This window comes from Panulirus ornatus, chromosome 23 (assembly GCF_036320965.1).
Source record: "Panulirus ornatus isolate Po-2019 chromosome 23, ASM3632096v1, whole genome shotgun sequence".
Lineage (NCBI taxonomy): Eukaryota > Metazoa > Arthropoda > Malacostraca > Decapoda > Palinuridae > Panulirus > Panulirus ornatus.
In genome coordinates, this window is record NC_092246.1 from 1,858,130 (window position 1) to 1,871,731 (window position 13,602).

The 13,602-nt window shown below is 40.6% G+C and overlaps 1 protein-coding gene across 2 annotated transcripts in view; it reads left to right on the forward strand.

Moving 5' to 3' along the window:
* LOC139756710 (uncharacterized) overlaps nt 1-13,602 on the forward strand; it is a 114,935-nt gene that overhangs the window by 72,014 nt on the left and 29,319 nt on the right. For both annotated transcript variants that reach the window (XR_011714420.1, XR_011714419.1), the window contains exon 3: nt 9,827-10,463. The gene's annotated coding sequence lies outside the window, so the exon portion shown is untranslated. The remainder of the gene's footprint in view (nt 1-9,826; nt 10,464-13,602) is intronic.

A 13,602-nucleotide genomic window follows, 5' to 3' on the forward strand; every position in this document is an offset into this window, starting at 1 on the left:
TACAGGTGTAGAGGGTTTGTGGTTGCTGGGCAGCCGGTGATCATTCTCAGTGTTCTGTATTGTGCAGTTTGCAGCTTTGTTATATTTGCTTTCGGTAGGGCGAATGACTCATGCACGTATGTACACATACACAAACAAACACACATTCATAAATACACACACACAAACGCACTCTCTAACTTCTGTACACATAAATGATTTCCCCGCTTTGCTTGTTAGTAAATCCCTCTCCTTACTCATCTGATATATAGATTTACAGCGTTTCTATACTAAACCGTTATCATGGGTAATTCTTGCAGTTACAAATGGGAAAAAGAAAGGTATGTGAATATAAATAAAAGAATCCTTGGATTTATAGACAGACTGAAGGATAATAAGATATGTGTCAAATTCACAGATTATTGAATTCTAACTTGTTCTCGTGTCTCCATAAGGACAGAAGAATCGGTAGATGAATATATTGAAAGACATAAGGAGATTTTAGAACATTGATTCGATGTTCATATAAATGAATTATAAAGTGTTCACGTCTGGAATATGAACTCTGGGAAATATCACGCATGATAAGAGACGCCGATGAACTACTTCTTTGGCGGGCATCAGAGACTGGTGAGAGAGACGTGAAATACTATCTCTCGATGATACACTGTGAGGAAACGTTATTTATTCCCTGTAGGAGGGAGGCGAGGCAGGAGCAAGCAGCCGCGCAGGCGGTGTATACAGCCTGATGAACAAATAATAAACAGAGTGGGAGGGGAGAGGTCGTCTCCTACAAGGAACAGAGACGAAGGAGGAGGAGGAGGAGGTGATGATGGATGGATGACAGGGTGTCAGAAGGGTGGGAGAGAGAGAGAGAGAGAGAGAGAGAGAGAGAGAGAGAGAGAGAGAGAGAGAGAGAGAGAGAGAGAGAGAGAGAGAGAGAGAGAGAGAGAGAGAGAGAGAGAGAGAGAGAGAACTATAAAATCAAAGAAGAAAACAGACCAACAGAAATGCAGAACCACAGAAAAAGGCAAAGAAACACAGATCAAAGTAGGATTATGTGAAATAAACCGACAGATCAACTAATAATAACGCAAGATAATGCTGACATTGTTAAGCACATGCACCTTGAATGACTTTCAAAGACTTTGGTTGCATAGAAAAGACTGTCTATAGATGGAGGTATTTCTTTCAGCCTGTGTATAACACCCACCCACCCACCCACCCACACACACACACACACACAAAACATCATTAACACTGTTAACTGCGTCAGTGAGACTAACAGTTACCTACGTGACGAAAAGTCATGCAAAACAGTCTGAAAGCTGAGAACATACCCAGTTTCTCCTGTACATATATAAATGATATTTTCCTATACAGTGATCTACCTATAGAGTATACTCAAGGAGTTCTATATTTCGATATTTTCATATAAGCACTTACCTGTGTCTTACCCTGTGTCTCTGTATCATCTGAGGATTCTCAAACGGGTTCTGTTTAACATCGTAAATAGTTTAATACTGTCTTAGATTGTCTGATCTTAGTCCCTCCTCTTAGCTTGCTTTTCTTTAATTGTTTCATTCCTTTCAATTCTGTTTATATCAGTTAATGTTACTATTACTTGAGGCAGTCCTCTGCTTCCCATGGTTTCATTTTCTATGTATATCCCTATTTGATCGCATTTCCCTTCATTTTATCTCCACCTCTCGTTTATATTTATATTGATTCTCTTTTGTTATATCTTTTTAAAATATTACTTTGTGTCTGAAGTTCGCTTTTTCTTTTAAAAGTTATTTTTTCCCTAAGACCCGACGTGACAAGGGCAAAAGTACGCTCCGATGGAAGCCATGTTGGCAGAAAAGGTAAAATTATGAGTTTATTCTTTGAAAAAGGAAAATGGAATACAGTGGGAATAATCTGAGCATCTCAGTTATTTGCAGAGCCGATGCCAGAATGTGAAAACATATATAAGAAGAGGAAAAGACGTTTGAAGGAAGGGAATTCCACGGCATCGTTCTTCGAGGAGAGAAGATATCATAGTGGTCAATCAGTTGCTTATGAATCGTTTTTATGTATCTGTCTCTTGTTTCACACATCTGTCTCTCTGACATCTGTTTCTTGTTTCACACGACTGTCTCTTGTTTCTCACATCTGTCTCTCTGACATCTGTCTCTTGTTTCACACATCTGTCTCTCTGACATCTGTTTCTTGTTTCACACGACTGTCTCTTGTTTCTCACATCTGTCTCTCTGACATCTGTCTCTTGTTTCACACGACTGTCTCTTGTTTCTCACGTCTGTCAATTGCCTTTAGCAGCAGCCTTTTGCTCCTGGCGATGTTCCTATTCTTTCTTCAGTTTGTGTTTTGTTTTACCAGTCGCTATGTTGTACATTTTCTTTTAATATTTCTCATATTTACAACACACACACACACACACACACACACACACACACACACACACACACACACACACACACACACACACACACACACACAAATGTAGATAGATGTATATGTAGATATATATGAGATGTTTGTCTCTACAAATTCCTGGAGTGTAAATGATTCTTTACCAGTGTTTTGTTTAGGGCCCCAGCATCTAACAAGGGCAGAGTGGCGTAACCCACACCCTTAGTGAGGCTGTCCTATGATGAGCCTTACGTCGCTCTGTAATAAGGTAGAACTCCTCCGTCTCCCCATGGACTTCAATTCCCTCTTGCAGACGGAGCAAAAAACAGTCATGCCGTCTGTGCATTTGCATCATTGCACCGTTTTCTCCATTCATAAATTGGGAATTCAATGTTCCGTGAAATCTTGTTACGTCAAAGTTAACGGAGGTCATCTACACCGGCGTTGGGTCGTCCATGAATACAACGGAGGTAAGGACGAAGCCTCACTTATTTTTCCCGTTGACGTTACCACGGGTCAGTTGTCACGCCATAACAGTCTTGTCAACGGTGACATCTGTTCGTTCTGTTTTTATGTGCGTGACTTATGCTAGTGTTGTGATCTGCCTCACCCTTTCTCCCTCCCCTTGTCACTCACACAGCACCGGCGTATAGTGCTATACTTGTCTAACTCTCTAAGTGGAGTGTTCTATTGTGCATTCGTGATCTGACTGTCCACCAGGTTCTGTGTTCTGATTGTCGTGCGGTGGTTTGTGGTCGTGTGGTGATCTGATTTCCCGTCTGATGGTCTCCTGGTGGTGTTTGACGTCACAATGGTCTGATTGTCGGTGAGGTTAACTGGTTAATGGTATGGTTGCCTCATGGTAGTTCGTCGCGCCACGGCAATCTGATTAGCCAAGAAGTTGTATGGTAGTTTCCCAACTGCCCCAGGACTGTGTATGACACCAAATGGCCGAATTGCTCGTTGATGATGTATGTTGCCATTGTCAACCAATAGCTCGATCTTTTCTGTTCAGAACATTCCTTTATTCTGACAATCTATGGTTATACTACTCCAGGTACTACTCCTGGTCTGTTACAGAGATAACCATCACTATAAGTGAAGGCCATTTAATGCTGACTGCTTTCTTTTATTGGGTCTTTTTTCAAAAATCAATACTGCGTTTCTGAACATGATTTTGATATATGATTGATATTTTCTGAGCCATTTGGTTGTTTCTTTGAGCTCTTTTTTCTTCTGAGAAGTTCACTGCTTTCCTCCATATACACTGAGGGATGTTCACTGTTGTTTTCTAAATCTTTGTTTTTGGAGAATTTTCTTAATGGTTTCTTATTTGCCTTCTCACGATCTCAGATGATTACATTCCCCAAAGCTCAGTATATTTTCCTTCTTCTATCCTTATCTCTCTAACTCTCCAAACATCTCAATTTATGCTTCATTTAACATTTGACTTGGATGAAGACTTCTCTTTACGACTGGATCTCATGACTATGAACTGGAACCTCTTTCTCCTGAGCATCATGGTATTTCTACCTCGTGTGAAGGGTTTAAAACTTCTTCAAGTCTTCAAGATCCTTGCACACACCGTTCTTCCTCTCCAGCTTCCATGTACCCTTACATCTGATAGTTGAGACCTCACGTGGATCGCTCATTTCACCTGTCATCACAAGGGCTTGCAGGGCATCAGGGACGAGGAGTGACCTGACCCGAGGAAAAAGGATGGCTACCCCTTATTGGCTCCCTATTAGCCAAAGAATCTCAAGAGCTTGACTGACAGAGCTGCTGTACTTCCTCTTACTAGAAATGAGGAGACGTAAAGATTTTCTTTTGTCGTCTGTTTTTCTTCTTTCTCCTCTTCTACATTCTTGTCCTTATTATAAAGATAATCTTATCATAGGCACTTGCACGTAGGTTACCTTAGTTAGACAAATGCTCTCTCTCTCTCTCTCTCTCTCTCTCTCTCTCTCTCTCTCTCTCTCTCTCTCTCTCTCTCTCTGTCTCTGTCTCTCTCTCTCTCTCTCTCTCTCTCTCTCTCTCTCTCTCTCTCTCTCTCTCTCTCTCTCTCTCTCTCTCTGTCTCTCTCTCTCTCTCTCTCTGTCTCTCTCTCTCTCTCTCTCTCTGTCTCTCTCTCTCTCTCTCTCTCTCTCTCTCTCTCTCTCTCTCTCTCTCTCTCTCTCTCTCTCTCTCTCTCTCTCTCTCTCTCTCTCTCTCTCTCTCTGGGTGGGACAACAATCTTTTCTGCGATTCTGTTTTTCTAAGGTTTTTTATCTGGTAATATCAATAGAGTTAAGAAAAATCCAGATTTTGTATATGGTCAGTCTTGTTATTTCAGATAAGACAACGATCGTTTCTAACTTATTGTATTCATTTATCGTTTTCTAAAGAACAAGAGGAACTGCTAACGTTGTAAGAGACAGACTTAAAGTTTCTTATTTGGCCCTTGTACTGTGTGCTGTTTCACTCGTATCACATTTATTACAACCTCTCGTCCATCTTCATTCGCAATTCTCGCTGTTTTTGTCAACTTTTGTTCGTTGTTTCAGACTCTTCTCATTTCTTGCTCCACCGGTTTCGGTCGCTGGTTCAGTTTGGTATCATTCGCTTTTTCAACTGATTCGTCTGTTGTCTCAATCTTGTCTCGTTTGATGTTTTATCTGAGCTTCATTCATTGTCTTGCCCTGGTCTTGTTCGCTCTAATGTCTGAGGCTTTCTGCTCGTCTTGTCCTAGAGTATATACATGATATATATATATATATATATATATATATATATATATATATATATATATATATATATATATATATATATATATATATATATATATATATATATATATATGACTGCATTTTGAGCCTGAACCTTGAAACCTAAAAGTTAATAAGCTGTACATCTTTACAATTTTAATCGATAAGCCTTAAATATCTTCGTCACTATAGATTCATTGCTAAGTTTAGTAGATTGAAGAAAGACAGAAGTATCATACTTAAACCATGATGAAGATTAGTAAGATGAAAAAGAAAGAGCAGGAAGGACATTCCCCAAAGATGTATTACCTTCTGAGTTCTCTATGGAAAAAAACCTATCAGATAAAGCTGCTGGCTACCTGGTGCTCCTCTCCTTTACCTGAAAACCATCTTGGCCTTCTTCTCTTCCTCCTCCTTCTCCTCCTCCTCCTCCTCCTTCACGGAGGCGTCTGGGTGTCTACTATACATTTTTCAAAACCTTTCTGCCACCATAGTGAAACTTCGACCTTTAATCTTGGGTGTGGGGGCAAGCGGACAGAAATGCCGATATCAGTGTCCATATTTCAACCCGTTGATCGATGGTCTTCAGGCTAGGCACCCGGCCAGGATGCGCGCCAAAATTCAAATTAAGGCGGAGGGAAATAACACCCAGAATGGCTTTCAAATATGCATCGTAATAGACCATTATATGTCTATAGCCTTCAGTCTTATTTCAGTCTTTAACGAAATATTCGAATGGAATGAAAATTCAAGAAGGAGAAGGAAGAAGAGTAACGCTTCGGTCTCGCTTTAAGATGGTCAACTGAAGAAGAAAACCGTTGCATCTTGAACCGCCAACCGTTTTTTGTTTCTTTATGGCCCCTGGCTGGCCCCGTTGGCTTCAAGACCACCCTAGGAAATTGGCTAAAGTTTAAGGGTAGGGGGAAGCGATAGTGATGGAGACTCTTAATCACGAAGACCATGATAAGAGAAGAGGATGAAGGAATAGGAAATCAGGGAAGTAAACGATATGGAGAGACCTGATAGATAGATGGAATGATAGAGGATGATCTGATGGGTGTATCAAGTGATGGGCATTATCTGATGGGTAGGTTAAGTGCTGAGGGATATGGCGCGGATAGAGAATGCAATGTTGCATTATTTGATGAGTAAATTTAGTGCTAAGGGAGATCATATGGATAGTTGGAGCGAAATAGATTTTCCGATAGGCTAGAATGACATAGGAAGTTAAAATTGAGGATTTAGTGGTATTTACTTTGTGCTAGTAAAGTAATGAGTGGAGTGTAATGGGTAGAATAAGTGGTACTGATCGGTTGTTAAGGTGGTACTCGGTACTTTTAAGTGGAACTGAAGATCTGATAATGTGTAGATTAAGTGACACTTGCGTAAGTTCAGTAACAAGAAATCTAATGGGTAGATTTAATGTAACTAAAGACTTAACGAGCAGACATAATGAACGGTTTATCCCTGAAAAAAGACTGGAAATCAGGAAAAAATAATAGAAAGTTTAGCTCAGGAACTGGTAATGAGGAACTAAAAAATCAAGTAAAGATTTGGTGATGGAAAAGAAAATATTATATGGAAATCAGAGAATGTGTGTTGGAAGTGAAGGATCAAGAGTTAGTGATGGGGGAAAAGAAGGACCAGGAGGTGGAACTCAAAGGTTGGCAATCAGACTCAGGAGACCATGCATCAGAAATCAAGAATATTAGACAAGAGCAGAGGAAGGGAACAGATGAAACTCAGGAATTAATAACAGTAAGTCAATGATGTAAGAAAATATTAACAGGTGAATTACACGAATAATTTAGGACATTTGGTAACTGAGTGAGGTACATACTATGCAACTGTCTGAATGACATTAGATAAAAAGTAGAAAGCAGAAAAGCGTATGAGATAAATAAGGTTGGAAACGAAAAGACGCCAGACGAAAGATAAAAAGGAGTCATAAGAATGAGAGAGAGAGAGAGAGAGAGAGAGAGAGAGAGAGAGAGAGAGAGAGAGAGAGAGAGAGAGAGAGAGAGAGAGAGAGAGAGATGAAGAAAGAGCAGAAGGGTTATAATGATGACGGTGTTGATGATGATGATGATAATGATGTGATGATTATGATGATGATGATGATGATGATGATGATGATGATGATGATGAGAGAAAAAGAAGATATCTTGAGGAAAGGGAAGACAATAAGAGCTTAAGGGAGAGTGTAGGATGGGAGGGGAGGAAGTGGGGAGAGGAGTGTGGGTGAATCGGTGCGGCTGGGGAGAATGATGATATCAGACACCCATCCTGAACACCTGACAGTCTCCACCTGCCACTCATCTCTCCCCATCCTCATCCCATCTTTCACTTCATTCTCATCTCCCCTCCCCGCCTCCTCGTCTCCCACCGTCTTTTCATCTTTCCCCTCCCACCTACCAGCACCTCCCCGCCTCCCATTCCCTCCTCAACTCCAATCTCCTCCCTATCTCCCACACTCTCCCCAACCTCATCATCACTGTCTTTTCTAAGGCTTTATTTTCTTCCTCATTACCCAGCATCGTGTCACCTCCCTATACCTTCTGTCTGTCTCCCCGCCTCGCTTTCTTCCTAGCTTCCCGTTTCTCTGATCTCTTAGTATGACTGTCTCTCCATTGTCTTTTCGCCCCTTTTCTCACCCATTGCCAAAGGTTTGTCTCTCCATCTGTGAGCCTGTTATCTCCCTTCACCCAGCAGCTCATCTCCCCATTCAGTAGTTTTCTTTTCTCAAACAGAAGCCTTTTTTAAGCGTAACCTCCCCTCCTCCCCCTACCCACGTTTTGTCTTTCTATTCTCTTAGAACCTTCCCATATCTCCCCAGATTGTTTCCTACCTCATCTCTCCGATCTTCTCTAATTCATCTCCAAATCTCTCCCTAAGCCGTCTCTCTCTTCCATCCTTGTATGTTTCTTCTCTTTCTTTCTTCACCCTACCTCCATATGTATCTCTCCTTCCTCACTCCCACATCTTAGTGTTTTAGCTTGGCTATTGTGATTTTGTGATAACTCTTTCTTTCCTTCGCCAAACGTCTTGAGCGGAGATCCTACTGAACTTTATGTTGTGTTGATACTTAGCTGCATCCTGCTTTGGCATATTCTACGAATCTCTTCCTCACGGTATGTGACAAAGATAACATAATGGACGATTTCTGGAATTCAATATTGTCTTTTTTCTAATATAACTTTTCTAATTTTGTTTTTTCATATTTACGAAGTCTTAAGAATAACATCTCCAGAACCTGGCTGATAACTGACGTAAATGAAAATACAAAATCTATGACCTATGAAAAATATTGATGCAATTATCATCATAATATTCAAAATAGATGTATCCAGAATTGAGGTCATCAAGTAAGAATACTCCATAAACTCATGACTTTGAAAGACAACTATGTGTTCCTTCAGACAAAACGACACAAGATGATTTTGCCATAAAGCAGAAATACTTACTATGTATGTGTCAGACGTAATGTAGCTTCATACGATGTTTGCTAATCTTAACAGCTAAAAATATCTACTTTTCATCGCGGCTGCCAATTTTGTGAACAATATCTGCTGTAAAGTATGTTGAGTGGAAAATGTACATTCATAAATATTAACAGAAATGTTAGTTGTTGGTAATTTCGGCGATAAGCGAGGTAATGCTGATATCTGGGAAAATGTGGAGTGTGTTTTGAGTTTGTAGATAAGGACTATTATCTATTTAGGTTTCAGGAGTTCTGATTTCCAGGAAATTTCTCTCCGAGTGAACCATCAGTGATATAAACGCGAGCGTCAAGTGGACAGCAGTACGCGTGAAGGACAGGGGAAGTAAATTGATGAAAGTTAATTAGGGACACATGTTTAGGGACACATGTTTAGAGAATCATGATATTCTACCGTATGTTCATACAATTAAGAATCCAGCACAAGGGTTGATATTTCTTTCATACAGGTTCCTCAACTCTCATCTTACTTCTTCCTCTCCCTACAATCATTTCCACGCCTCTTACTTCCTCTTCGCCTCCAACGTGTTCCTCTCCCCGTCTCTCGCACATCCTAGCCTCCAGCAGCACCTTCTGCGTGGGTCGCTTCCCCAGGTGCCCCATCAAGGGCCCTCTGTCTGGCGTCGCGATGTGATGCAAGAGATACCAGGCGACTCTCCTGCCCCAGAGCTGCATATCTGTGGGGCAGGAGGAGCAGGACTGGGGGTGGTGGGTACATGGGGAGGGAAGGAAGGAGAGAGAGAGGGAGGGAGGTAAGGAAGAAGGAGTGAGGAACGATGAGTGAATAGAGAGACTGGGAGAGAGAGGGGAGGCGGGTAAGGGAGAGTCGTATTTACCGTATCTAATTTGAGGAACCTCAGGAAAATTTGTCTCACGAGACAACCCGAGACAATAGGGTCGTCCTCCACACTTGCCTCGAACTTTGGCGGAGTGATTCAGACTTGAACTGAGTCTGATTATCTTGTGACCTCACCTCTGACACCTCCTCCTTCACTCCCTCGTTCCCTCCCTCACCAAGTCTTTCTCTCCCTCAACTCCCCACCAACCAATCCCTCATCCAACACCACCACCATCCCCGGGTAAGCACAATATCTTGGGACGTATGAGGCAGTGTGTTCTGGACTGAGGTATCTTTCTGATAATACGTTTCCTCCTTTATCTTCCAGTGTGCTTCAGAATTCTGTTCTTTCAGGACGTGGGATAACGACGGCTGGAATTTGCCTGAAGACCCGGCGAACTTGCGACGGACGCTGGTGTCTTGGGCGACAGCAGCGTCTCTGACCAAGTACGGAGACACACTCAACCTTCCCTCGGTGGCAGACAGAAAATGATCTGAGGTTCATGTTCAGTTCCAGAATGGAAATGGGGTTCACTTGTAGTAGTGTATCTGACGATGATGCCCTTATGGTAAGAACGGAAAAGATTACATGAATGCAGAGGAAAAAAATAGGTAAAGACAAAGGTGGTTAACAGAATGAAATGAAAGAATATCAAAACCGGATTGAAAGAGATATTGACATGGAAAGAAAAACATCAAAAGAACGAAAACGGAATCGACACCAAGACGGTGAGGTGCCAGAAACACAGAGAACAAACAGACAACAAGAAAAACAAAGAAAGACCGATTTTAGGAGGAGGACACAAGGATCAAAGACCGATTTGAAGAGAGGAATCAAGACCCAGAGACCGGGAGCAGATCAGAACAACCGCTGGAACATCAGCAGGAGAAAAGAGATGATGGGAACAGAAGATGACAACACATTGGCCAGTGGAGGAAGTTGTACACATGGTCAAATTAGCCTCACTCCCTCATCTGTTTACACATGAAGGTAAATATATGAGTGTTTTCTTTATGTGTGTGTGTGTGTGTGTGTGTGTGTGTGTGTGTGTGTGTGTGTGTGTGTGTGTGTGTGTGTAACAAGAGGAGGAGAAATTCTAGTGTAATTCTGAAAACTTTTTTCGAAATCAAAATCAGTTTCCCTCAAAAGCATTATGATTTTAAGAAAATTCATAAAGCAGCTGTATATTAGGTTTGACGATTATAGTATATAAATCCAGACGTAACTAGATCTAGAAAAGACAGATACTCTAAACAATACAACGTATCATTTCGCTAACAGCATTCAACGGAGAGAATGAAATTAAGATCTAGAGTCCCACAAAAACGAAGCGATCATCTGTATTTTCTCCAGCAGCTTTAATCTCATCGTCAAAAATTTTCCTCTGAAATGCAGTTCATCATTTCTTCCAACGTATTCAATGGAACGCCTACATTTAAGACCAATCTTTCCGCATGATTCAAAGACATGTTAACTAAAAACGATTCTAAAAACACGTACCGTCTAGCTGATAAGGCTTTGCCTTTGCATTGGCTCTTCGTAAGCAGCCTTTACTATTACCGTATGTTGAAATTGTGTTTTCAATCTTATTATCTTGCTTCTTATTTTCCAGAAATATGACAATACCAGCTAAGCTCTGTGTCCACCCAGCTATCAGATCTGAGTGAACAGGGTATAGGCTACTGTAATAAAGAATACACCGTAGATACTCGTCCATAAGTCTACCCAGTTTTACGTCGACCGTTGATTCTGGTTAAGAAATCATTAATCTATGATATGCCTCGTGTATAGGTCGACCCAAGCTTCTGAGGTTAATGGAACAAGAAATTAGAGTAATGAAGCACCATGTTGTATGCCATATAAAACTCATTTCAAAAAATCTTTATTAAAACACTCTACGTCCTGTAAACTGAGGTTCGCTGAGCCTGAATCACCGAGCGCCGAGGCAAATTGTTTACCACTTATCATTACGTCACTTTACAATGAAACGCGGGGAGAGCCAGCAAAAATATTGCATACTTCCACTCAGTTATCTGTTCCAGTCAATTAGGATAGAAAATTGCTGTAATACAACAGTGATTTTGGAACTGAAAATCATTGGAAAAGCGATCACGTTAACATCTTTTGAACAACGAAAGAAAGCATAAGTCGATTGTTTTCGTCGTGATGGTATCCCAGTTTCCACTGTAATATGTACGTCATTTCATCAAAAATACTACAATTCCGTGAATGTATCATATCAAGCAAATATGAGTAGAATATCATTGAAAAATAACATTGTTTTAACCTAAAACTATTGAAAAAGCTAGTAACAACTCTTGAACAATGGAAGGTTAGGGAAAGTCTTTTGATCCCGTCATGTATCTTATTCTATTTTACGGTGAAATACATCACATTTCAGCAAAACTATTATTCATTTCTGAAAACTTACTCATTCAGGCAAAGTTAAGGTAAAATATATTTGTGATATAACAGTATTTTAAGAAACAAACCATCTCCATATCTTACAAAACTTCAGTTAATTAAGTATTGTAATTCGATAACATCATAGATACCCTCGCTTCCTGGACTCATTTAAAGTCTAAAACTTCTCTTAGTAAGATGCTGTACAAAGGAATTCAGAAAGAAGACATCATCAATAGCCGGGGTGGGTGGGACGTCTCCGCGTGGTGTTCTTCTCAGGCCTTTATAGAGGGAAAATTCACCAGTTATCTCGGAGGATTCTTCACTGTAGATGTAGCATTCTGAAACCCTGGTGTCATGAGAGAGAGAGAGAGAGAGAGAGAGAGAGAGAGAGAGAGAGAGAGAGAGAGAGAGAGAGAGAGAGAGAGAGAGAGAGAGAGAGAGAGAGAGAGAGAGAGAGAGAGAGAGGGCTGCAGCATGGTTAAACCTGTTCCTCCATATTCCACGTTAGGATTGTTAAGAAAAATATTCACCAAAAGCTTTTACTGACATGGTCACGCCATTGTGGCAGATCTTCTTCCTTTAATAAACCAACCATAGACTCGAAGTTTCTCATTACGTTGGCAAAACGTTTCGTTTTCCCCATTTAATTTCTGTACATTTTTTTTTATCGTTCTCTTATATGCTTCTCATCCGGGACCCATAAAGAGGAAATTTCAGTGCCCTTCACTGCTATGAAATGGTTCTTTATAAATGGCGTCATTAATAACTTGCTAATTCGACAGAGGAAAAAGAGGAAGTTATATATGTCTCGTGGATCTCCTTTACCAACAGTAATTACGTTTATTACCACCGTTTTCCTTATAAATGGTCCCACTGTGGTCCCCTCCTGATGTGGGGTCTTAGGTCGGGTCTAGTCTGATGGAAGTTTCAGTCTTGCTGGTGTTCCTAGGGTGCGTCTAGTCTTGGTCTTCATCTGGTTCTTGTTTGGCTTTGGCAAAAGATGGTTCTGGTCTGGTTTGGCTCAGTGCTGGTCTGAGTTAGTCTGGTCACTCTGATACTGGTCCTAGCTGCCACCCTGATCCTGACTGTCGTGAATGTCTTGTCTTTGACTGATCCCAATCTGGTCCCATTCTTGTCCTCCCTTCGTCCCAGTTTAATTCCACTCTCGTCCTCGTATGTTGCCAGTCAGGTCCTCATGTTAGTCTCCAGTGGTGTATGATAAAACAAAAAAATAATAGCTTTCTAATATGCACAACTCAGCTGTGGTAATACTGACTCTTAAGGAACAAGAAAAAATAGCATATATATATATATATATATATATATATATATATATATATATATATATATATATATATATATATATATATATATATATATATGGGTAGCATCGCGGTAGATATAAATTCATAGTATTGGATATTCAGCTGACAACATGTAAACGATTTGCAATGGGTGTTTGGCTGTTAGCGCTGTGGATGGTTAATTTTTCGGGTGACATCATTGTTTCATGGCGTCGATGGAATATTTATTTGTTATCATTTCACAAGGCAGGAACCCTCGTCCGCTCATTTACTGGGAGAGAGATATTATAAACTTTATCTTCGAGTATGTTTATTTATGGTAATACATGTTACATGTGAGTACATGAGAAGGACAGATGACAGATACCTGCAGGTCCATAGCAAGGACATGGGTAATCATAACCTGCTTTGTTTACCAA